The following is a 27,347-nucleotide window of genomic DNA, read 5'->3' as shown; positions in this document are numbered from 1 at the left end:
TAAGAAAAAAAAAACTTATGTCAAATCAACAGGTCTAACGTCTAAAGTTTGGTTGATCGGTGCAAGGTGTAAAAAAACTTTTATTAAAGGAAATCAAGGGGGTTATTCGTCGACCGCCATTTTGGTAACATCGCCTCGTGATTCATTTCTTTGTTTTTGCTTATTAATATTGTTTAAAGTGTAATATTGATAGCGTATTATGCAGTAAACTAATGTGGAAGTGTGCAGATAATGAAAAATTAATCATGAAACGCGTTTAACCACCATTCTGGCGTCAACGCCGGGTAGCCCACGCGGGTTCTTGTAAAGTCCAGCTATCGCCTTACAAGAACTGAGAACCCAACTACTTACCGAACAACGTCGTGCTCTAGAGCATTTATTTTGGTATTTCTACCTCTAACCGTGGCTGGCTAGAGCCCTAGAGGCCATAGTTTTATACTTTTATACCGTACACTGACTGAATTTTATTATTTACAAATAATTTTAATTCGATCCCACGTGGGATCCACTTTGACGTTGGCGAAATCATCGACAGTATCGATGGAGCCATATTACCCAAAGATTGATTGAAAGGAAATCAAATGAAAATATGGCAAAAACTAAAGGAAAACCCGTTAAGGTAAGAATTTTTAAGGACATCAATGATTTTTAGCATCGTAAAAGTAACTATTTTCTATTTTTAAATCCTTAGTTTCGGCGGTTGATTTCTTAACGTTTTCCGATGTTGCGTATTGTTTTATATCACAAAATAACCAAGCGGAGTACTTAGTTTAAAGATTAATTGCATTGAAATTATGTTCTATAACTGTTTTCAATAGCACATCTAACATTAAACTTGTTTTTTTTATAGGCCACCTAGGGTTGCCAGATGGTCGGGATTCGGCGGGATTCTCCCGATTTTTAGCATGTGTTCCCGATTCCCGACAAAGTGAAAATTGTCCCGAAAAACAGCTTCACGTTATAAAACAATAATTTCAAGTTCCGAACTGTCGTCGAGCGAGCAAGCGACCAGCCCTAGTAGCACGGTCGCATTTTTATCGTTTATCACCATGACTGTCACGTTCTAACAAGTATGTAAGTGCGAAAGTGACGGGCATAGTGATAGTCGATAAAAATGGAACCGTGCTGAGCCCGCAGGGTCGAGCCCGTCAGCGCGCGCGGGGGGCGCGCGTGGCGAGATTGGGCAGAGCAGCTGACGTAGTGCCAATAATGTAAAATATCGTTGTTTTTAATACAATTAATTTAATTGGAATGGTTTTTTTCCCGACTTAAGGCCCAAAATCCCGAAAAATTTATATTTTTTCCCGATAATAGCGCCTTTCGATCTGGCAACCCTAAGGCCACCCCTACGAGTGAACACCGGAAAAAAGAAAAATACAATGCATCCAGTTTAAGAGCTGCCGTAACAGATATTAAGAATGGAAGCACTATTTATAAAGCTGCAAAAAAGTATGCCATTCCTTGGAGTACTTTGAAGGCATATTGCTGAAGGCAAATGGAGCAGAATGGATTGAGTGTCAATTCTGCAAGACCTGGTATCATATGAAATGCCAAAGTATCCTAGATCCAGCTTTTTTCCTTTGTTCTGAATGTCAACTTTCTGACTAGTTAGTTAAATAATTAAGCAAATTTGTATTTTTAAGTAATTCATGAGATTAAAAAGTTCCTAAAGTAATAAATAAGTGACCCAAAGCTGATTGTGCCAATACAGATGTTAAACTTTTAATAAATGTAAAAAGTTACAAATATTACTTATTAAATTGTCTTTTATTTCTATTTTTAAACTTTATCACAGCTTAACCTGACTATATCACAGAATAACCAAGCATATGTCACATATTAACCTGAATATCACTGAATTACCTACTGTTTCATGGGTCAATAAAAATGTTTATTAAATTAATTTGGTACATCATAAATATAATCATAAGTTCAGAAATGGTAGAAAAATTCATCTACTTTTACATAATAATATTTCAAAAATAATTTTATTGATAGGTAATATTATATTGTCAATAAACCTAACTATCACCGATTAACCAAGGTTTGCCCTACATATATTTACACTCATTACTTTATTTAATCGAATAAGGCTACATTTTACAGGCAGCTTTATGCCGGAGACTAACTGAAATGGAAAATTGAGAAGGTTGACAGAATTGAACATAATAGTCAACCGTTTAGTAAATTTATCATGCATGAAAATAATTTCTAAGTCTATTTTTGAACTATTTTATCTAAAAGTATATATCCAGATTGGATAAGTAGAAGTCACCTTTTTAACCGTGACCATAAATATGTAGGTATATGTTTCGAAACATGTAGACAGATGTACCTACTAGCATAATAAAAGTAAAATAGCATGATTTAGTTCATTGAGGTACTCAAAACCCCTAAAACAAAGATTTATTCACACTTATTGCTATACCAGTCACATAGACACAAAACTAATGCGAAACTACTTGATACATTCGAAATACAAAGCACGAAAACTTTACTTAATTGCCGCAAAGCCGTGTTCTGCACAACATTCGTTATCAAGTGTACCGTCCCAAATTTAGTGGCAGCTAGCTTTGCACCAAATGGAAGCGTGAACGTTTTGGAACGCTTCCCCTCACAAGCACAAAAAGACGTAAGTTGACGGCCGGATACTGATTGTTACGGCGTTTCGGGCTTGGCAGAGTATTAAGCGCTTTATTGCCTATATGTGGTTTATATATTACAAAATTGTGAAGCTTGTTACAGACGTTAGGTATGGAGTTAGGTACCTAGCCTTAGATTCTAAGGCCTAAATGTAGATTCTTTCAAAAAGGGTTTTAGCGTACCACTCTTTAATAATTTAAATACTAAAGTAGGTATGTAAAAAGTATAAGTCTTATACTTTATACATGCCAACCGTAGGTGTAGTATAGTTATACCATTTCCTTCACAGCCGTAAGTATAAGTACCAGTATGTAAATGAGATTCTGGTTAAAAGCCAGTTAGGGTTGTTGGAGTTGAGAAGCTGACCATTGACCTTGATCTTGACGTTAATTTAGGAAAGATAAATGCGTAATAATATGTCGACATTCACATTATTAATAATGTTCAGCCCGACTGCATAATTTCCATTCGAAAACGTAGTCTACGGAACTCCTCAAACATCTAAGCACACGTAAACCAATTCGGATTATTCGTCTTTATACCCTCGGAAAATTGAATCCAATCGGATGAATAGAACACATACAATAGATGTACTTAATATAAAAGATCCCATATTATATGTAGTTAATAAATGGTTCAGTCGTTTTCGTCTAAGGTGACCATTAAACGCGATAGAATCCAGGCGCGCGGGAGCTCGTGTCTCGAGTTTGCAGGCGTGGAGCGGCTTGCTCTCTTTGACGGTGCGAGGCTCTCATTTAGACAGTGCATACGGAGCGACTACACTGTCGATACACGCCTTTTTTATATATATCTTATAAAAACTGAGATCTAATGATCCGCATTAGGTACCAAAGGCTGGCGTATCAGTACATGCCAAGCTCTCGGGTAGAGAGAGAGCGTGACTACTACTTCTGGTAACAATATATGCAATTTTTTTCTTGTAAGGCGCATACCTATTCGGGTGTTAGAAAAATGCACCTATGATAAAATCAGTAAGAAATAAAAATACGGGAATAAATATACTTCGGGCTTTTTATAATTTTGTACAGGTTTCACTTTCGAATACGTTTTTAAAATTTGAAAGACTTCATTCCAAACCGACCAAAATAATGCAAGTAGCTCCTTCATGCCAGTTTCCCCTTACCTAATAATGTAAAGCAAGGGTGATTTCCATCGACTAGACAAAAACCTGCGACGTTTCCAGACACAGTCTACGTCGATGTGTTTCCCCTCACACCCGAAGCAGGCGCCTACTGCGACGTGATTGAATCCAAATTGGAAACCGGATGAACCCCCCTCATTCCAAATTGGTTTATGCCCTTAAAAGTTCCCGTGTGTGGCTGAAATTGTTCCGCGTTGTTGAAAATAAATGTCGATAAGAGGAAAGACGTACCTAATTATATTATGACATTTGTTTGTCATAAATTTAACAAAATCGAAGTCTGAAAGGTTATGAGTTATGACCTAATTGTTGTTTTTACGACTGGCTGTAAGTACGTTGTCCGTAAGGAATCACGACGAAGTTATTCATATCGGATACCAGCAGAAGAATGGTCTGTCATTTTAGAAATGGACAGTTTACTTAAATGTTGTGTAAAACGTAAGTATTAGTCGCACGTGTTCGCACTAACATGTTACTTTGTTGCAGATAGTATATAGGTACCTACTCTGAGTATTCAAACTATTAAGGAAGTCAAGTGAACGTAACAAAGTACATAGAAGTACTTAATTCTGGCTACACCGATACGGCTTTAAGAGATTTTGGCCGAACTCCAGAAATAAGCTGAAAAATAAAGGCTAAACACTGTGAAATAATTAGTTCCCGAACGTAGGAAGCTTTGCCAATTTCGGACAGTAGACACTTTTTGTACTATTTTCAGTCTGCTAGCTTTTGCAGTCATTGAAACAACTAGGTAATCCTGTTGAATTTAAAACTAATCCCCGGTATATACCTTTACCGGGAAAATAAAAAACAGTGTAAGTCTGTTTTTTACTTAATCATAGTTGAAACCTACCTATGTAGGAGTAGGTATGCGATAAATTAGGTTGAATTAGGTACGTTTGAGACCACAGCTATTTTTGTCTATTGCGATGGTTTTAAATATCACTAAATAAACCTTATCCTTATTTATGGTAGTCACACGTGCGTTTGATCAATTTGGTTCTAAATTGACCACATTAAAAATAATATTCAAACTATGCTTTTGGCTTCAAGCGAGATATATATATGACGGCGCGATGTCGAATATTGCACCCGTATTTGTTTCTATCTTTAGATAACTTGCGAATATTTGTTATTCCGTTGTTTGTTTCGATGAATTGAACGTAAAATTGTAGTAAATGATGGTAGTTATCAAACTATGTTTGTTATGATTGGTTAAACGTCAAAATATTATGGCTGTTATTAAAATGTAGGGTATCTTTGATATCACGTTGACAGTTGACAGCTAGTTGTTTGTTTTGATTGCTTAAACGTCAAAATATTATGATTGGTGATTGTATTTAAATTCAGGGTATCTTTGAAATTGTGTTGACATTGACAGTCATGAAATAATTGAAGGTAGTATTCAAATAGGAGCGGGTTTCCCCCGAATAGGGTAGCAAGATGGCGCCGACCGGACGGCAGTTGTCATTCTGGTGACAGCTGCGCGCGGTGGTGCACGTGTTCTAACCTATTGGCTCCTAATCCGATTTTATTGTGTCAATCATACGTTATTTTAATCTAAAGTGTGTTTAAATAAAGTCAGTGATTTGTAAACGTGTAGAACGTGCTTTTATTTCCGCGTTTCCCATAACCTTACACCACGATGGGTGATAATAATGAAGAGACACCGCTAACTCTTGTGATGTGTTAATAAATGATGATAAACGTTCCGCCGAGCCTCCTGGTGCTTCGTCATATATATCTTTGTAAATAATATTATTTATGCCAAATTTATTTGATTTTCTTTCGAGTGAACTTTATTTAGTAATCGAGTAGTTAAAACCAAATCGTATTGTTAAGGAATCCTTAAATATTTTTTAAATAGCCAATGGAGTTACAACTATCTACTTATACCACAGATTATATAATCCCATCTATTAAAAATACAACCATCTCAAATAAATTTAACGCCCTGGTTTTAGTGTCATTCTATGGAACTTGTTAACTACCTATGTCAACAAATCGCCATATTAAAATTGTCTCTAAATGTCAATTTACTAAGTTTTTGTAGCGTTATTGAGTTGTCTATGGCTTATTTATTCTCTATTGCACTTTTATTCAAATTTTATTTGGATTTCTTCCGTAGAGACAAGAGACTACTTTTGTTTCATTGAAATAGGTCGAGAAATAGCGTATATTTACGTGTGTAAGTAACACTCATACGTAAATGTCTTTAATCCTTTTACCGTCAAAGACGTAAGCTGACGCGCGGCTACAGACCAATATCAATCTTCGTGCATTTCGACAAGGTTCACGATTAGGGTTTGCAATCCGGATCCGAAATGTATGAAATTATCCGAATCTGGATCCATTTCGGATCCGTCGTGCAAACCCTATTCACGATGGCGCGCCGCGCACGATAGGCGTCGGCGTCGCATTCAAAGGGTTAAATAAGAGCGGAACATAACTTAGCTAGGCAAAGACAACAAAAACACTTCAATAAATATTCTCCTAAATAAAGAACATAGAATGGACAATTCGTGGAGGGTTATTTTATTATAGTAGGTACTCTCAAGGGTGGCGTGGGTTGATAGGCTATTGGTTGGAAAAACTGTTTGATACGCACTCAATAAACTATGGGGAGTATGGGGCTAAAAACAACGAGTGTCTAACTCTTCCGTGCCCCTGCGCTAGAACCAGCACCTGGGTGCGTAGCCAAGACGCCAATTGCTACGGAGCGAACGATATGCTAATGTCTCTTCTTCGCACTAACATGGAAGAGAAACAGAGAGAGATTGCCTTATCGTTCGCTACGGAGCGAACGATTGGCATCTTGGCTACGCACCCTGCTACACTTGAAGCCGATAACGCGTTTTGTCCGCTTTGAAGTGAAAGGTTCACGAATAGAGAACCCCCTAGCGGGTCGCTGGTAGTGAATGTGATAATGCTCCGGCTCCACTTGGCAACATTATCCTAATACCTAATATATTATCAAATTATCTAAAGAGTACTAAAGACCTTCTGACTTTCCATTCCAACCCAATGAGCTGTGCTGTTGCTGGCTGTACAATGTACATTTATGGCTATTGCAGCTTCAGCGTTCTATGATCACGGGATGATGATAGCAATCAAAAAAGCCACATGTTGTCCTGGCCAGGATTCAAATATTCTGGCCGATCATACGACATTAATATAGTTTTCACACCTCCTATTCAGAAAAGAGCTTTTTCACACCACCTATTCGGAAAAGAGCTTTTTATCCCTGCTAGGAGGGATCAAAGTGGCACTTTTCCTCCCTGCTAGGAGGGATCAAAGTAACACTTTTCTGTTCTAGCACACTATTTTTAAATTTTTTTAGCTTAAATAATCTGTTTAGGCATCAGATTGTGTCAACACTAAGATTTTTTTATTTTCCTTATAGTTGATGTGAAAAGCAGTATGTGTCACACGTCACACGGTATCAAAATTATTTCGTCTTGGGCGTTGACAATTGAATCCCTCATTACGCTCAGGATTCTACTTCTTCAAGATCCCGAACGTAGTGAGGGATTATATTGTAGAATCCATCGCTTCATTCAGGATTCAATGTACGCCCTTGACGGAAATATATAATTTATGATTTTCCCTTAGTAACACAAACTACTATTGTCAAAGGACTGTCTCATTTCAAACATAGACAGAGAGAATCATACTATATTTGTCTTATACTTGTACTAGCACCAAAAAGAAAAGTATAAGTATCGTTTTTTTTGTTTTTATTTACTTACAATTTGGTTTGACCAACTATATATTTCAAGTCATACTTATTAGTACTATGACGTGCTACCTAATCCCTGCTAATATTATACCTAAATGCGAAATTAACTCTACTGTCTGTATGTCTGTCTGTTACTGCTTCACGACCGCTGGACCAATTTATATGGCATTTGATCAAGGAGATAGTTTGAGGTCCGGGGAAGGATATAGTATAGTTTTTATCTATCATGATCATTATTCCACGCAGACAAAGTCGCGGGCAAAAGCTAGTATTGAAATAAAATAGACGATATAAATATCCCCCTTGCAATGTCCCATAATTTTTTTAATTAATTTATCATAGCAGAAATAATCACAGTCCATAATCTGTAAAGCGGATTTACCTAAAATATTAACAAAAAGTCTGGAAAGTGGCTTATAGCGATTAAGCACTTTAATTAAAGAGTATATTGATGAGTTTGCCGCGGCCGTTTAGGCCAACGTCTGCGGAAACTCACTCGCAATGCATCTCACTCTCTGATACTTACTTCGAAATTTGATAAGCAAAACTAGAACATGTAAATCAAAATTATGTATTTTTATGAAAATAAGTTTTTTTAAATCACATTATCTAACGCACTCCTCCGTTTTCGGCATAAACCGAAATTAAAGCAAAACTTACGCCTTGCGGGACTGAAAATCAATCCGCAACTCTCACGAAACTAAATTAACCACCCCACGTCTCCCTCGCACTTCGCTTTCGAAAATCACTTTAATTTGAAATCAGAAATCTGCCGCTGGACATACTTAGCCTGTATTACCTCTCTCTTATCAATACTTAGTGTAAGGCCTGAGTGGACGCACGAGTTGGGCGTGCAGCGGGGCGGGGCGTGCGCCGTGCATGTTAAACAAATGCAAACGTATAGGAGCGGCCTTAGTGCACGCTGCTCAAATCACTTGTGAACCCGACGCCACGCTGCACGCCCCGCCGAACGCTCCGCTTCGAGCGTCCACTCAGGCCTTACACTTATAAGTATTGGTGAGAGCGAGATGTACTGCGAGTTAATTTATGCAGTCAAAAGAGCATATGCGGTCGCGTGTCATGGTAAAGCGTGATAAAGCCGTAAAGCTAACATTCGGATGACAACTCAGCTGCAGCATAGAGAAAAAAATACATAGAGTGCTCACTCCATACATCAGTTTTAGTACCAAAAAGACTATTAGCATCTAGCATCGAGTAGCGGAACTATCAGTACTGCTACTTGACAATAGATGTAGCACCGACCGGAAAGTCTTATCTCAACAGCATAAGACTTTCCGGTCGGTGCTACATCTATTGTCAAGTAGCAGTACTGATAGTTCCGCTACTCGATGCTAGATGTAGACACTGAAATTAATAGTCTGAACTGATGTATGGAGTGAGCACTCTTGTCTTATTATATTTCTCTATGGCTGCAGTGCATTACTTGACGCGGTCATTGTCGCTCTCAATATCCTTGATGAAATGAGTGACGGATTTTCGAATCATGAAAGTACTTCATTAAGTAGCTGCATTCAGCTACGAACGTCACTCATATTATACTTGCAGACGTGTTAGTTTATTTATAACTTTTATGAAATTTTGCACTTTTGTTGCCTGGGCTATAACCGCGAAAATCGAAGTCCGCAAATTGCGGGCATTTTTCTCTGTCACTCTAATTACGCCTTCATGGGAGTAAAGGAGAAAGATCCCCGCAATTTGTGAATTTCGGTTTTCGCGTAGCTTCTCTGATAGTGAACAAACGACTTTTATTGATATTGATAAACCGAGAGCAAATATTTTACTGGTTCCCCGGGAGCTCAACTCGACGGTGTTCGGTAAGCGATTAGAATGTTAGTTAAAGTATTGTTAGTTGTAGGTAGTTAATATAGGCAGTTATTAGAATATAATACCTATTTCTGAGCGATTACAGTTGGAGTGAAGCCTAGTGTGGTTTAAAAAAAGTTAAATATTACTTTCGCATTTGAAAATTAGTCAATCTCGTCATCCTCCGCTTTCCCGTGTACTTTTTCTTAAAAATAATTAGAATGGACGGAGTATAAATTGAAAAGCTTCCTTTGTACACTGGGGTTCAAAAGTCCATGGACATGTTTCAACAGTAATATTAAGGCATTACGGTCGACATCTATCCATGCACTTTTGAACGCCACTATGTCTGCTTGTTTATACCTAGTAGGTATCTAATGTAACATTTTCCTTTAAAACGACATTCGTACATACTTTACCGCCCTCATAAACTGTACAAAGTTTACGGATAAGTTAACGAACACATTGTGTTCACAATGTGGACCATTTTTATCGTTTATCACCATGCCTGTCACGTTCTAACAAGTATGTAAGTGCGAAAGTGACGGGCATAGTGATAGTCGAAAAACATGGAACCGTGCTGAGCCCGAGAACATTGCCAAGTCTAAATGCAGAACAAATAAAGTACCAATTTTCCTAGTTTTAAAATGTCTATACTCTCATTATTTTGACATCAGAATGATATTTGAATGATGTTATTTAATTATCGTGCGTCTCCCACACCAATATAATGTACCTACGGACAAGTATGAATGAAATGCATGATAACCGAATGACATCAGTTAAGTATCATTCTAATATCAGTGTACCTACGTTCGAATTGGTCTGCGATCTAAATGTCGTAATACATTGTATATATCAGTCGTTTTTATACTATTGTGGACTATATCGTTCACCTTTTTTCTTTGTGACGATAAATCGTGTCGTTGCTGTGGAAGATCACGATATAAAAAGCCTTAATGGCTCTGATGAAGTCTGGTACTGGATCTCCCAAAATTGCCTTCCAAAATAAAATGCACCAACTACAAAAGGTATAAAAGTTAATACAAAAATCAAACAATTCGCATGGTATTTTTGAAAAGTACAAATGCTTTTGCATACGGCTGATTGGCCTTCAGTTACAGCCTTATGAGGCTTTGTACGCAAATTATTTCTGAAAATCATGGAATTGAGGATATGAAAGGAAATATCGGAATTGCTCACATTTATAGATATGCCCTGATGAACGTTGGTTTTTGGGGTATAATAAATTATTTATGTTCATGTTTTAACTGTGTTCACAGTAATAGGTAAGTATGCTGAAATATGTATACCTAACGGTTCTTTTATAGTATTTGCTTATTTTTATTGTGTAATTTTTCTTTTTATGTAGGTGCACCCGACGCAAAGGTGCCCATCACGCTTGAACCGCGATGGACAACCTCAGCGCCAGGGGCCACCCTGCTGAGCACCGACTTGGCAAGAAATGAATGAATCATTAAAGAAGAGTTTGGAAGGGGGCGAATAGGACTAATATAAGAAAGGGTAGAGAGCGACATAAACTAAATATTTTTATCTAACACATGCGACATGCTATATAACATAATATATCTGAAGCCGGAGGTCCTGGGTTCGAATCTCGGTAAGAGCATTTATTTGTGTGTTTATCACGAGTATTGACCTGCGTTATTGGTGTTTTCTTTGTATATAAGTATGTGTACAAGAAGAAGAGAGGCCTATGCTCAGCAGTGGGCGACCGAAGGCTAAAATGATGATGATGATGATGATAAGTATGTATAGTATTTATTTATTTATAACAATATAGAAATAAAAAACAAATCACTCTAACAAGAAATTAAATATTTAAAAACCAAGTCAGGCAAGCTTTCCTTCAACTCCCCGAAAATTCGGGGAGATTATTATTATTACCTATACCTTCATTAAATAATGCAAAACACATTCAGGCCAAGTATAAAAGAGCTATGTGTTACTCCAGTCACGTGACCTCTCCGAGTTTCAAAAGGTACATTAGAGGGGACACACGGCACGGAAATACGTTGTGGACTGTAGCGGCGTTTGTAAAGGCTCATTTAAACGGTGCGAGAACTCGCATGTGAGTTTAATTATGTTACATTGCGTTTTTTGATCGGACGGCTGAATTGATGTAACCTCAATGGTCCGCAATGTAACTAAAATCGTATACGAGTTCGCGCGCCGTCTACATGAGCCCTTAGGATATATCATTTATTTAGCGTGTGCTCGCTTCCAGCTACAGATACAAGAGATCCAAAAGATGAAGCCAAAACCAGCTGTCTACGATGACCCCCCCCCCCTAGGTTTGGTTTTTATGTACGATTAACAATAAGGTGACCCCAATGTTTCGCCAATTGCTGCCATGCCATGTCGATAAAGTCCGTTTTATTCAATTTAACATTATAATTATTAACTTATATGTAAACATCTATTGCATGCCCGTGTGCATATATGTCGAGTATCATGGTATCCGTACAAAAATATACATGTATGAATATGTATAGATGCACTTAATTTGCTGATAACTTTATTTTCCGCTTACCGCTCCTACACTAGCTACTTTAGATTAGAACATTATTAATTAGGGTAGGGCTGTCAAGGTCTGTTAACATATTGCCTATTATTACATTATTTTTTTGTACATATAAGACTCTTTGTTGCCTAAATAAAATAGTAGTTTATGCAACAGTGATATAATAAGGGTTCTTAAAATTCAAGGGTCGAAGTTACAAAACGAGACGTAGTCGAGTTTTGTAAAAAAAGACCCGAGAATTTTAAGAACCAATTATGAGCTGTTGCATACATTACTTTTTCTATGACAGCTGCAGCAAAAAAAAAAAAAAAAAGTTATTATTAAAAAAAAGAGATTATTAAAAAAAAGAGTTATTATTTAAAAAAAATTGAGTTATTATTAAAAAAAAAAAAGAGTTATTATTTAAAAAAAAAAAGAGTTATTATTTAAAAAAAAAAGAGTTATTATTTAAAAAAAAAAGAGTTATTATTGTAAATGAAAACATACCTCTTTCAATCAAGATGATCGGAACTTGTATCTTTAAAAAAAATAAAGCAGTTGTATTATACTCATAAGATGACTGCTAGCAGTCATCTTATGAGCCTATAGACAAAGCATTCAAATGACATTGCTTTAGATATCACTGTCAGTCATTTAATTGACACATTTAAGTGCTGGAGTAGAAAAAAGATATTAGACAGTATTTGAGGAGTAAGGACTATCCTTCCACTAAAAGCCCGAACAGTCTTTGCACATTCGTATTGTTGTGTATTATTCGTTGAAGTACGTCCTTCACGAAGGACTCTGACAATTATAAAAATACATGGTACATTTTAATGGCCTCTTCCTTCATAAAACGGGGACACGCTAGCTCGCTTGTGACACAGAAAAGTTAAAGAACAGAGGACTCAGTGGCATAAGCAACAAACAAATAACAATGAAATCAATACACGGTCCGTTATGCAGATCAAAATAAGCGTATTCAAGTATTTTTATATTTTCGGGATATTTTTATGTAGTTTTCATATATTTTGAAATACCTACCTGTGCCTGTAAACTTCGTTCGCGGGTCTTTAGAGCTTTGGACATTTTTATACACGCTATATGAGGATCATCCCAGGGAGTGTTCTCAAATATATTTTATTATAGCTTTATAAACCGCTAGGGGGCACTGTCGCAAGTTTATACCCCATACCAACGCTGTTGTCCGTATTTATCCCACGGGCAATAGGGAATCGCGGACAGAGAGGGTTTTGTATTTCTTGAAAAAATATACTCGTTGGTTAGTTACTAATAAAAGTTACTTAAAAATAATAAAAAAAGCGCTGGTGGCCTAGCGGTAAGAGCGTGCGATTTGCAATCCAGAGGTCGCGGGTTCAAACCCCGGCTCGTACCTACCAATGAGTTTTTCGGAACTTATGTACGAAATATCATTTGATATTTACCAGTCGCTTTTCGGTGAAGGAAAACATCGTGAGGAAACCGGACTAATCCCAATAAGGCCTAGTTTACCCTCTGGGTTGAAAGGTCAGATGGCAGTCGTTTTCGTAAAAACTAGTGCCTACGCCAATTCCTGGGATTAGTTGCCAAGCGGACCCCAGGCTCCCATGAGCCGTGGCCAAAATGCCGGGACAACGCGAGGAGGAAGAAGAAGAGGTTAGTTACTAATAAAATAAAACCAACATCAGTAGTTTTAAAGACTGATAACCAAAGTTTAATTTAAGATAAAAAGAGATCAATCACTAGATAATCATAGGAACTTTTGGATTTATTCAATGATGACCTTAAGTGTCATCAACTACAGCGCTGTCATTGTATACTTGTATAATAGTTCCCTTACAAGTAATTCGTGTACTGTGTTTTTGCTCTAAAAGTAACCTAATTTACTCATATTTAATTATTTTGGGGGAGGAAATAACTCAAATAACGCCCTGACATAATGAAGTAATAATTACTGTTAAGTAATATACTGTAGTTCATCTTCTGTAAAGCTGTTTCTATATTCAGCAAGTCGCAAGCCGTTTTCTCTTTAGAACGACGCGGTATTATAATGAGTCGAGGTGATAATTAATACTTTACCGATAATATCCATTTTGATAGAAGCACCTCTTGATTGCACCTAAACATATACATAGATAAATGTTTATAATTAATTTGAACGACCGAATTTATGTGAATGAATACTAATGTGTTCATTTAACATATCAGTAATGGATCGGATGTGAACAACACACATTGTGTTTGACGATAACACCTCTTCATGATGCTAATAACGTAGTAAAATTACGGGTACCTATTCGTAGTTTTAGATACGTAATACTCCTGTGCTTTATTACTTCTTTGGGTTCTTCCTTATCTTCCCTATCATAATTTGCAAAAAACTTCAAATGTAGTTATATATACCTACCTATGTTGGTATGTAGAGGTATGTATGTAAGTAAATGAGCAGGTCCCGACTCTTGGAAGGATATTAATTAAATACCTACCTATAAACGTTGGCTTAGATTTAGATAATCACATATGTATAAACAGTGGCACACACTGGTCTACATTTACAAATATACCTACCTAACCTACATCGCTACGTAATTGTAATTTTGAAGAGAATAGCTATTTTAACTTATCTACAAGATCGAAATTATCATTTAGGTATCATTTTTACAAAATCTTGTTATTTTGTATTAAATTTACTTTTTCCTTAAATAAAATTATTCATTGCCAATATTTATTATTTCCTGTGGCTTCATTCCTGTAACATCTAATTTATGAAACATATTTCTTTATGAATATTATTATGATTACGAACCAATATATATATAAATATATATAAGTAGGTATAATATCGTGGTTGTTACATCATCACTAGTAATCGAAATATACAGAAAAGACTTTCCTGCTTATATTTATGTATTTTTTATTAAATATTTTCCTTGAATACCTACTTCAAATGGGACAAGAGATTTTTCCAGAAGAATGGGAACAGCACTACACCCTAACTGCGCAGTTTTCATACTATATTGACCGTATATTTATTAAAACATTTGCTTAAATAAACCTTTATATATGGATAACGAAATATCTGGGGGCACGGTCTTGCCCCCGCCAAGACGAGACAAAGGGCAAAAGGCAGTGCATATTCTTTTCTCGGCATATATACATTCCAGTGAATTTACCGCAATACTTCTGTTTCGGCGCTTAAAGTGATGTCAAAATTACTAAATTGTAAAAATATGTTCAATACGTTTAAAATATAACTAGTTAGGATAGTTTTATTAAAAAATGGATCATGAAAAACCACTTTGGTGTAGGTACCTACAAAACCACTTTACCTACAAAACTACATAGTTCCAAAAATATATAGTTTTTCTTCTTGGACGAAATTTCGGTTTCGTATAAACCAATTCTTGAACTACATTAAGTATTTAAAAGATTAAACCCAATATTTAATATATTAAAAATCATTTTTAAGTAGTCTGAATCACACGGGAGTGTTGTATTAAACATCGCCTGTACTAATTTTGAGCGGTATCTCTTGGGGTTTTTGTTAAAACTGGGAATAAAGCTTCAATAATGAAATTGTATTTAAAAACTACTTAATAATTATTTTTTCTCAAAAATAAAAGCATAAAATATGATGAAGCACGACGTCTCTAAGGTTTTAGCAAGCATCTAATGGTACATCTTTATAAAATGTTGAATCCCTAATGATTATAACGAGATATAGCTGAAGAGGAGTGTTAATTGTAGCCGTCGGATGGAACCTTAATGGTTTAATTAAAGAGCCTTTGTGAGCAACAATCCATTAGCTTTTAATCTAGTACAGAAAGAAATATGAAAGCTGAAATGTAAGACGAAAATGCAATAACATCAAGCTAAATAAAACAAAAACTCACGTTCTGCTATTAGTCGTAGTAGGCATACCTAACTAGGTTAGGTGAACTGAAACTTTGTTTTCTGTTTTCCAATTAACACGTTCGCTACTACATTGAGTTGTTTCGGCCCTACGTAAGTACTTATGTCGAAATACGAAGGTGTTAAACATATCAGAAACAGCATTCGGACTGAAAATCATAATTTAGATTTGTTACCTATCCTAGTCTCAGAGCATTAATCTCACGCCATTTTATAAGTGCAAACGAGATGCACTGTACAAATATTTAATCAGTATCATATTTTCAAAATTCGAATACGGTCCTCACCTTACCATTGTATCCTGTACGGCTACCATCAGTTTGGCACTGTACTTGTAGGGTTTCAAGTTCGTGTAACGGGTTACCTCATTTTTTTTTTCTGTAATTATGCGTTAGTAATCTTATTCTTGATCATATTTGACAAATAGTTACTAATGTATTTTATGCAAGCGTGAAGTATGAATGAAGATTTATGGAAGCGTATTAACAAGTGCTTAGCTCTGCGGATTTTATTTCATTTAGATGAAATAAAATCCTTGACCACGCGCCGGGGTATTGTAACGTAGATACGTTACGTAACCTAGGTTACATTTATAAAATTAAATTAGATTTATAAATAACTTATAACACTTTAATATTATTTATACAAAACTGTTCCTTTTAATTGAGACTCACTGTACTTCGTGCAACACTCTTTTGTTCGAAGTAAACCGGCTAGCGGCGTTCCCGTCCCGCGGACCCTCTCTCCGCGCGGGCCCGCGCGCGATTCGATGAGTGAGGACTGCCGGCCTAGCCAAGGTTACAATCGCTATCGCTTCGACAACGAAACGATTTGTGTCTCTCTATCACTCTTCCATATTAGTGCGACAGTGACAGTTGCGTTTCGATCGCTACGAAGCGTAAGCGATTGGCGTCTTGGCTACGCGGTCAGATCTAGCTTTCGTCGCCGGCGCACGCTCGCTTGCCACGTTTCATTTTTAACACCACACTAAGTACCTATCAAAATAATATGAGTGCCGTATCGCTTCGGGGCGGTCTATCGTCCTACACTACCAAAACGTAATATCTAGAATATCAGTGACATTAAATTTGAACCTTAATACTATGACGATACCGGCTGTTTTTCAAAATGAATGTCGTACTGGCACGTGCTAAGTCTGGAGCTAGCGGTTTTGCGATAATAGAGACAATGGCCTTTGTTTGAAAGATTAAGGTTTGAAGCGAAAAGTTCACCTCAGAAGGGCCGTACTATACCTTCTTGAGTGTTACAAATATTGACTTTAAATGCTAATATACCATCTAAAGCTGAAAGTATCATCTATATGGCCCTACACTACTACTCAAATAGTTAGTAGTCCCTTATTTGGCACCCTTTTAAATCCTAAGTAGTTAATCAACGCTATTATAGCACTACTTTAGCGCTCTTCTATCTCTTATTTCATCCTATAACTCTATTGTAGCGCCGTTTTACAACTCAAGGTGTTAAAATTTGTGCCCAATCCGGGGGTATTACGGAGTTATAGCCGGCTATAACTCCTATTTTTAGAACATCAATAGAACCTCTGGAGTAAACAAACGCTTATTTAGATCTCATTTAACCCTTATATTTAGCGCCTAATGTTAGTTGGGTACTTACCTGTCTCCTACTTGGGACCTATCACTTACATGTTCGTCAAAGTAATCAATTAATTGGATAATTTTTCTCCTAAAGGTACTGGGGGCTAGCCAAGTTGACAATAGTTGATTGAAAACGTCAGTCGAAACTTAACGAATGGAGATAGTCACGTGACTTTTCGGATCATTTTTCTACTCATTTCGTGTTTATCATATTATACGAGTAAGTACAGTATTAAATCGGCCAAGAGCATGTCGGGCCATGCTCAGTGTAGGGTTCCGTAGTTACCATTCTGTCAGAATTCTTTTTAGCACTTGACGCAGCAAAGACACGGACGGACAGACGGACATGGCGAAACTATAAGGGTTCCTAGTTGAACCATGGAACCTTTAAAAGGCTTTTAGTTGGCTACCAAATAATTCGTTATGTAATGCCCAGAGGCGTTTTAAGGACCTTTAATACGTAACATTACACAAAATGGCAACCGATTTCAAAGACAGGCAGGTAATTAAATTCCTTTAAACTTATATTAAATAATATTTTTTATTGAAGATTCTTTTTGATGTCATCAGAACTGTTTTTAGTGATCTAATATTGCTTACTGCTCATCCATTTATCAACCACACAATCTCACCCGCAAGCCATACCAAGCGATAACAATGACTCCTGAACTGCGCTGGCACGCAGGCGTCCATCATAAAGTATTTTAATTTAGTTTGCTCCTGCTTCATTAGTGGAAGCGTGTTTCACTCTAACGAGTAGCGGAAGCCATAAGCGATTAGCGGATTAGAGCATCTTTGTCTACATTAAATCCATTTGACTCGGCACAAAATAAAGGCGAGAGATCCGATCAAAATTACTATCCATCTGTACTATCGGTAAGATGATTTTGGCTCACTAGGAGGTTCTTTAAGGTTAGGTAATGTTTTTAATTACTATCAAGTGTAAATATAATAACTGCCGAACCGTAATGGTACGTAGACACCATCATGAAGTATTTTAATTTAGTTTGCTCCTGCTTCATTAGTGGAAGCGTGTTTCACTCTAACGAGGAGCGGAAGTCGTGAGCGGTTCGCGGGTTGGAATATAGTTATTTACATAAAAAATATGAGATTAACACTCAGAAAGGGACTCTTAAATGTTGAAAAGTTTGGAGAGAGATCCGATCAAAGTGAAATATGTTTCATCATTGAGAAAGATCTTTTTGGTCCCCTTTTAATGTTTTATAATGCCTTGAAGTCTGTTTCACTGTAATATCCCCCGTCCCACCGTCCATTTCGCTGATAGCCAAATAAAAATTATGAGCGCTCCATGCTTCATAGAATGTGTGATAAAATTACTTGCATTAATTTAATTATAAGAAAATCGCTTCAGCCGCCATTTTACGTTCGCCCAGCCAGCCAACATGGCGTCCACCGATCAATGCGCGAACAATTCGGAACTCGTTCGCAAAGAGTTCGACAGCAAGACCCGAACCGGACCTTATTGGATCCGGCAACTTATATTCTTGGCCTCTTCATAATTGGGAGTAAATTAAAAATGGGTCAACTCTTTTAGATTCCATTTAGTATTCTGCCGCATTCTGGGTTTAAACACTGTTATTGATTTGATTTTATTAAATGGTCTTATCTCTAAGTAAATAAAATGTTTATACCTATTATAAATACTTAGGTATATATGCGAGTGAGTTAGGTACACTGAGAATAATATCAAATCAATAAAATATCTTTAAAATCTAAACACCGCTCCTGTTGTTTAAAATAATTAAAAATGAGACGAGACTCTTTGTTTATATGTGCACGTAATATTATCTGAAGGTAGGTAGGTACCTCTTCACAAGAACTGATGTTCTATTTAATTATTAAATGCTGAGGGGCTTTCAAAAAACAAAAATACAACTAATTAGATGAACAAGGCAGGAAGTACCTACAGAGGCGAACTTATCCCTATGAGGGATCTCTTCCAGCTAACCTGAAAAATTAACTTTAATCTATACCTAAAGTAATATTACATCATTAACGTAAAACGGGGTGAGTAGGTTTCGCGGGGAGAAGTGGGTTATGAATGGGGAGAGTAGGTTTGAGAGGGGGGTGCACTGACCATCCAGCCTCTAGACTCAACTTAGGCCAATTCTTTCATGAAACCGATGCTGCCAAAAATACAGGGGTGCGGGGGACGAGGTGAGCGAGTCCCGTGCCGTGATTGGTCCGTTCAAACACACGTGGGCGTCAGACAGAAATATCTGCCGGGCGCTAGTGATGTGACACGTTGAATAATAACATTGTCAATCACGGTCAATAATGTAATAACAGTAATAATATGCAAGCATGTTTTGAATGCTATGTTGATTCGTTCGTTCGAAAACATTAACCCATAACGTTGTGGTTTCGTTAGCAGGTGTATCTGCTTTATATAATTAATTTAAAAATAAACTATTGGTAAAAAGGCGTCTTATGGGATTTAGAGAAGCGCGAGACGAGACGAGATGCGGATGCGGATATTCGCAACATCCCTGCTTGGAAGCACTTCATTCACGCAGCTCGCCCTTCGGCCTCGCTTTAAATTACTGAGGGTTGTACGCTTGGAAGTCGGGGTGAAGGCTTCGGGCCTTCGGCGGGTCAGCCTTCGGCCTCCCAGCCTGATATTCGCCCTTCGGGTTCGCTTAACCTACTTGGAAATTTTCCTTTGCCCGTGTCCGCCGCCATTTTGAGTGTTAATAAAAAATAATTCACATACTAATCTTGGGCCCCCAAGCTCGCCGCATGCCAAATCTCAACGCGCTCAGACCAACTTGAAAAAAAAAATCATATCATAATCATAATTCTTTATTGCAACCATGGTATTACAAGGTGTTCTTATGTTAGTTAGTACATTTTGAAACTTTTTAAATGCAATTTGTGTTGTCTCGGGCCCTCTATGGCATTTGGTCGAGCACCCCCCACCTATCTCTCACCTTTGAAGCTTTTCATAAAAAATAAGTGGCCATTTTTACCGCCATATTGGTTTTATTACAAAAAATCCATAGGAATACAGCTAGGTGACCCCGAGTTTTCGTGACCAAAATTTTAGCGCGCTGGGAGCATTTTGAAAAATGATCGCTATTTTGAATCCGCCATTTTGAAAAAATAATGGCGGCTTCAGAAACTGTCAGCGTCCCTCTATGACATTTGAAAAGTTTTCCTCGATTTGTGGCTTTTCTAGCCGGAAATTTTTTTTTACTTCCATATAAGCTTTTGATCCTCAATAGGAATGGGATCGATTGGCATAAAAAAAAGTTTGTCAAAAATGACCTTTTTCTCGTATCCTGTATGTTTTTTCCAAAATCTGTAAATGCCAATCTTCATTAATTTGAAATCGAGGGAAGGTCTCTTAAGACCGTTTTCTCGTAGCAGTACGGGATCTGGTAGCTGCCCTCACTGAGCCAAAAAGAAAATCCATCCTGTATTCGCGGTATCCTACTATACCCACCCATTAAAAACACCCTGTATAATTCTATTAAGAGCTATTACATGGTTTAAATCAAATATTTATTTGTTATTATGTAAATGAAATGTTATTTAACACAATCTAACTAAATGAAGTTTAAATTATTTGGCCGAATGTTCAAGTATCATTGCCATGTTGGCAGTCGTACACAGAAAAAAAGCAAAAATTAAAAAGTTAAACCGACGCCCACTATTCTCAACATGAATGGAATCAAAATAATGCATTTTAAATTGCAACCGTGTGTTTTTGTATAAAATTGGTCTTGTGATTAATTTAAATTTGCAATGTTTTTATAATCGCTAAAAGTAATACGAGTACCTATGTAGTGCTGAATTGACAATATCGTTTATGTTCAAGGGAAAATTGGTACCTGACCGTAAGTGTAATTCTCATATTATTTATTTGTTTTATAGTGAATTTTTCGCAAATACCTATGCGATTTGAATTGAATTACCTTGTCAATAGTAAACAATCACATTCTATGGATATGGACATCACTAGTTTGGGCTTAGGAATGTCACGTATTAAAAGACAAGAAAGGATGTATACGGATGCAGCGCGATAGAAAGAGACTTTCTTAAAAGACGTCATCGAGTTTCAAGCGCTGTCAAATTTGATGAGACGCTTAAATTAAAATATTTTTTATCCAAATCTCTAAAAAATCGGCTTACCTGTGAAATGAAATGCCATTTTTTTGTACACCAGAGTTTTTAGTGTTCTTGCCACACAATTTGACACAACAATAATGCATTTTTGATAGCAAAAACTTCTTCGAGCTACCGAAGTTTCTAGACCGAGCCCGGTCCGCCGACTGAAGTAAGCGGTGTAGGCGTGACTCGAAGATGGAGTAACGCTACCGTATGTGTGGCAGAGGGGGTAGCGCGACTATGCTATGTCTAGAGGCTGGATGGTCAGTGGGGGGGTGAGAAGGGATTTTAAGGTTACTGCTACAAAAATAATGTATTCCAATTTAAAATGGAGCTATAGTAATACGCATAATAAAAAAAATCGATCCAACAATCTTCCAAAATCACCTTTGTATGAAAACCCCTCTCACCCCAAATACGAGGCACTACGGGGTGAGGTGGGTTTTCCTCTTTATCGTCAAAGTTATGAAATGGAACTACCGAAAATGAAATAGAAACTAAAATACAAACGTCCGGAACACTTATTATTTATTTATTTGGAAATTTAATTCAGGCAACAAGGCCCATATTACAAATACCTTACAGACTAACATAGGTACATATGTATTTTATAAACTTAGAACTAAACACTAGCTATTTAGTCGATAAAACGGCGTGGCTCCGTTGCATCGGCGTTGCTGATGATGGATGGTTGCCTTAGTGTAAGGCCTGAGTGGACGCTCGAAGCGGAGCGTTCGGCGGGGCGTGCAGCGTGGCGTCTTGGTCAGGAGTAATTTGAGCAGCGTGCACTAAGGCCGCTCCTATACATTTACATTTGTTTAACATGCACGCCGCACGCCCCGCCCCGCTGCACGCCCAATTCGAGCGTCCACTCAGGTCTTACCTTACACTTAGACTACCATCCGCAGACACCGTTTTATGAAATTCTCTTGTAGATCGCGAGGTAGCATAAGTAATTTTACTTGTAAAATTAAATCAACCCTGAACGAAGACCTCGCGACACATACAAACATTTTGATCCCTTTGATTCCTAGGCCGATATTTCGCATACACACAAAGGTATCTATGAATGAATGTATGAATTGTATTTACTAGGATTAGGTACGTTTCCGCCAAATTTCAAAAATTTTGACGACGGCATAACTACGACACACTACTATACCTACAACAGCCCATATACCAAAAACCAAATTTTGTTAATATTTGTAAAATGATTAATTATACTACAGTCTATTTAGTTTGTAGGGACTGTTCCGCTCGAATGCCGGTAATGACATTTATTCGTGTGATGAGAGCGCGAGCGGACCAATACATATTTGATTTAATTTAAATAGGTACGTGGGAACACATTTCAGCGTAGACGCCTATTCAATAATTAACAGCCATCCAGAATAAACCTTTCGCCGTGGCCAGCCGTGTTCTCTATCAATAGGCCATCATTTTAAGTACTTCTCACGTTCATTTCCATATACTTAAAATACGCTTTAAATACAGACTGAGTGAGTTGGTTGGGGCTGATCGCCGATATTAGTCGGCTTTTCACTGTTTTAGTACAAGAAACGACACAATAGAAATCTATAAGTCGAATAAGATATCGAAGTGAACAACAAATTCATATTGTGTATTTATTTCGATTTCAGCATTAAACAATTGGATGTTTCTGTAAATGGGTGACCAAGAAGTCATCATTAAAAAGCATATTCATTTAGATAAACAAAAATACTGTCAACGCGTTTTGCATGCATTGAATTCATTCATGAATTTGGGCGAGAGGGATGCAATATTTATTTGGCCTTAATACAGGGTGATTTCGAGGTCGTGGAGCAACAGAACAAGACATCATACATAATTCAACGATGAGCCTAATGATGTTGTTAATTATTGTTTATCAGCAATAATGATGATTATTTTTCAGATGACAAATAGAAAAATAACTTTTTTGCATAAAATTTGGTCTCCCTACTCAATGTGACGTCTTGTCGCTTTCCATATAGCCAATGTCAAAAGTAATAGGGTGGCCATGATTACTTTAGTATAAGATTTATTTTACCTACTTGAAAAATGAGAAACAAATTATTAAATTATCCTTTAATCAAATACTACCTACCATATTATGATAACGTGGATCACTCACAGAGTTAGAAAAAGTGGTTCTGGATCACGACCCCGAAATCATTCTGTATACAGAGATCAGTGAGATTGTATAAAAAAATCTGAAAAGTCTTTAGGGATAATCTGACTTTGAAACAGGTATGCCAACAAAAAAGTCTCAAATATAAAATATCGTGCTAAGTTAAGAATAAAGTATCTGAAAAAGTAGCTAAGGAAACGATAAGATGAAATAAAAAATACGCCTTGAAGGCAATTCAACAAGTTGATCTACATAATCTTTACCTTGAGCAACCAATTAGGTACGTGCCGATTAGCCTATGAAGTCAGTTCAAGTTTCTTTATTAATTTAAAAATGAATTATATATCTCAGCGAGACAAGACAGCGCTGCCTAGTAATTTATTGAATTTTCTCCCATTTTTTCATTGGAGCCTCGTTTTATTCGATTTCGTCGCTATGCCGGCAGTAATAACATTATTTTAATGAAATTTTTGCTCGCCTTTACACGTTACACTGGATTGGATTTTAATTAAGGAGCTCTCATTTCGATGAAACGATATCGTAAAATTTCACAATTGAGTATCGCGGCAGTTGTTGTTGAGACGGTGTTAATCTGTCACAAGAATGTATACTTTTTCAATACAGACCGGATCAAATTTCAGCATCGAGCCGTTGTATGCTGGCTTATAGGTACAGTACTGGTTTTTAATATTAAACAGTGATCATATTTATTATAACATCAATAAATTAGGTACACCGACATACATAATTATAAATTAAATATTATATATTTTCCTAAAAAACTAAGCTATCAAACTTGTTCTGGCTCATATATGAGCCGTGGGAGCTGACAGAAACTAAGCTACGTATCAAACTTAAAATATATATATGGAAATGAAACAAACTAATCTTAAAATAAATATACTGCCGTAAATGTGCCTTCTTTGCTTACCAATAGATAATAAGACTGTGCTCCAACAGTTTTTATACAATGTATGAAACATATATCACCACCTAATTTAAGTGTTGTAATATGGTATAAGTTATGGTCAGGGGTCGGACAAAAAGTGCGGATGACGTCAAACCACTTATAGGATGATTTCAAATAGTATTTTTGATTTTCATAAACAATTATCACTTATCATTTATCAACCTCTTTATTAAACGATATCGCCACTTGAAATGAGTAAGTAGGTACGTTTTTGACTGACACATTGTCAATCAGATGAATAGTTATAATGTTTTTCATTAATAAAGTTACCTTTACTAGTTAATCAGAAGAACAATAAATTGACTTCGTTATTGTTTAGCTATTGTATCTTCACGATTATATTTAGCTAAAATTTATATTTACTAATGTATAAGAAAACGCTCTAAAATGTCATCTGTACTCGAATATTGTGGCAATTTTCCGTTTTTGGAGGTACGTGACAAACACGTATACTGCTCTTGCTGTAATCAAGATATACCAACGAAGAAATTTATTTTATTCACTACATCACCCTACCACCTGTATTATTAATGCCATGGATTTATTTACGATTATTTTGTTACTTCATTAATACTACTTTGTTACTACATGTCACACGGAAGTTTAAATACAAACTCAAACATCATCCTGTGTGCAAGATTACGTAATTTTTACGTCATCGGCACTTTTTGTCCGACCCCTGGTTATGGTCCACTTTAAATCGGCATTTAAAGAGATTTTTATTAAAAAAAACTGGCTTAACAGAAATTAGATGTTTGATATAATTATAATAACACAACTCACAAGTATTTCATTGCACCTAAATCTATTGTTCATTAATCATTAATAATTTGAGATTGTTTTATTTCAACATTGTCATTAAGTACAAATTTTATTTTGTTTTAGACATTGGTAGTGTAGTTGGTAGCTTTTTAAAATAAATGAATATACAAAATAAGTTTATATTACAAACTGACCAACAACGGACTAATGGCCTGATTAGAACTTTATGATACGTCAAAATTTTGCTAAAGATACGATGTCGTAATCCTCACCTGATTTGAAGTGACGAAGACGACACGGCTAAAACTGTAGCTCACTATTAATTCACTCTTGTTTTGAGGAAATATATGTGGTATTTATCGAGCAATAGGTACACATAGGGTTTGCAATCCGGATCCGGAATGTATGAAATTATCCGGATCTGGATCCGGATCCGCGGATCTTCCCATACATTTCGGATCCGTCGTACAAACTAGGTACTTACACACGACGCAGTAAAAATCTCCCCTCGCAGTCTGCACGAAAAAGGAGTAAATTGCTTTGTGCGAATAAATGGTATGTCAAAAACGTGTGGGCATATTAGCTCACACGTGAGGACGAAAATGCAGTCATGTAATTCCTGTGCACTCTCTAAAACGTATCCGATGGAATACCGTCCAGCAAGCGATTGAAAGCCGCTTTATATAGGTAATGCAGAGCATTTGACTACACGGTTTTGCAAAAATAGACTAGGAATCCTCTAGACGGAGTTTAGAGCAATTATTTCTTGAAACCGATGCTGCCAAAATACTGGGGTGCGGGGGACGAGTTGAGCAAGTCCCGTGCCGTGATTGGTCCGTTCAAAGACACGGACGTCACACAAAGACACTTTGACTCGAAAATGGAGTAAAACTACCGTATATTTGTGGCAGAGGGGGTAGCGCTACTATGATCAGTCTTCAGGATACGTTGTCTGTGCAAAATGCTAATAGGAATTGGAAAAAGCCCCCAGTTGCATTCGCCCCGCCACGTGGTAATTCGCGTTGATTGCCGATACAGTGCGAATTACTGCGATTGAACGCGACGTCGCTGCCAATACCGGGACCTTCGTTTAAGCCATTGACGTCGGGACGGTATTCGTGATTTTATCACTGCATTTCAGCTTATGGCCTATTTTTGAAGTGAAAACTTCTTTAGCGGCACTGTGCACTTTTTGAGGTGGGGAAAAAATGATAAACTCGAGACAGCGTAAGGCGATCACGTAACCGTAAGCCCCGTAAGGTGGCCACTCTTAATTTAGATGGCATTTAAATCAATAAAGAAAAACTCAATGTTATTTGACATTTATGTTGCGGACTCCTTTTCAAAACCTATACTTATCTTTTACACACTCTTTACCTATGTTCAAATAATTTGACGTTGTCATGGCAGTATGTAAATAAACATGTCAATGAAAAAGTGTGATCTTATTTGAGAATGATAATAATAGGTATATAATAAATAAATAGAATAGGTACCTCCTAAACGTATGTATCGTGTTACCGGGCGTCGGTAACATAGTGAGGTGAGTTTTCACTTCTATCGGCACTCCCAAAGTGCAACCCGTTGTTTTTTTATATAAGGAACAAGCGCACGGTTGAAATCCTGCTTGCCTATAGGTAAAGTACAAGACTTCACTGGGTTGGCAGATTAAGGACTCCATACTATATTATACTATGAAGCGCTGGTGGCCTAGTGGGAAGCGCTGGTGGCCTAGTGGTAAGAGCGTGCGACTTGCAATCCGGAGGTCGCGGGTTCGAACCCCGGCTCGTACCAATGAGTTTTTCGGAACTTATGTACGAAATATCATTTGATATTTACCAGTTGCTTTTCGGTGAAGGAAAACATCGTGAGGAAACCGGACTAATCCCGATACGGGCCTAGTTTACCCTCTGGGTTGGAAGGTCAGATGGCA

The sequence above is a fragment of the Cydia amplana genome, chromosome 1, assembly GCF_948474715.1.
Source record: "Cydia amplana chromosome 1, ilCydAmpl1.1, whole genome shotgun sequence".
NCBI classification, from domain to species: domain Eukaryota; kingdom Metazoa; phylum Arthropoda; class Insecta; order Lepidoptera; family Tortricidae; genus Cydia; species Cydia amplana.
This window is presented reverse-complemented; position numbering follows the sequence as displayed.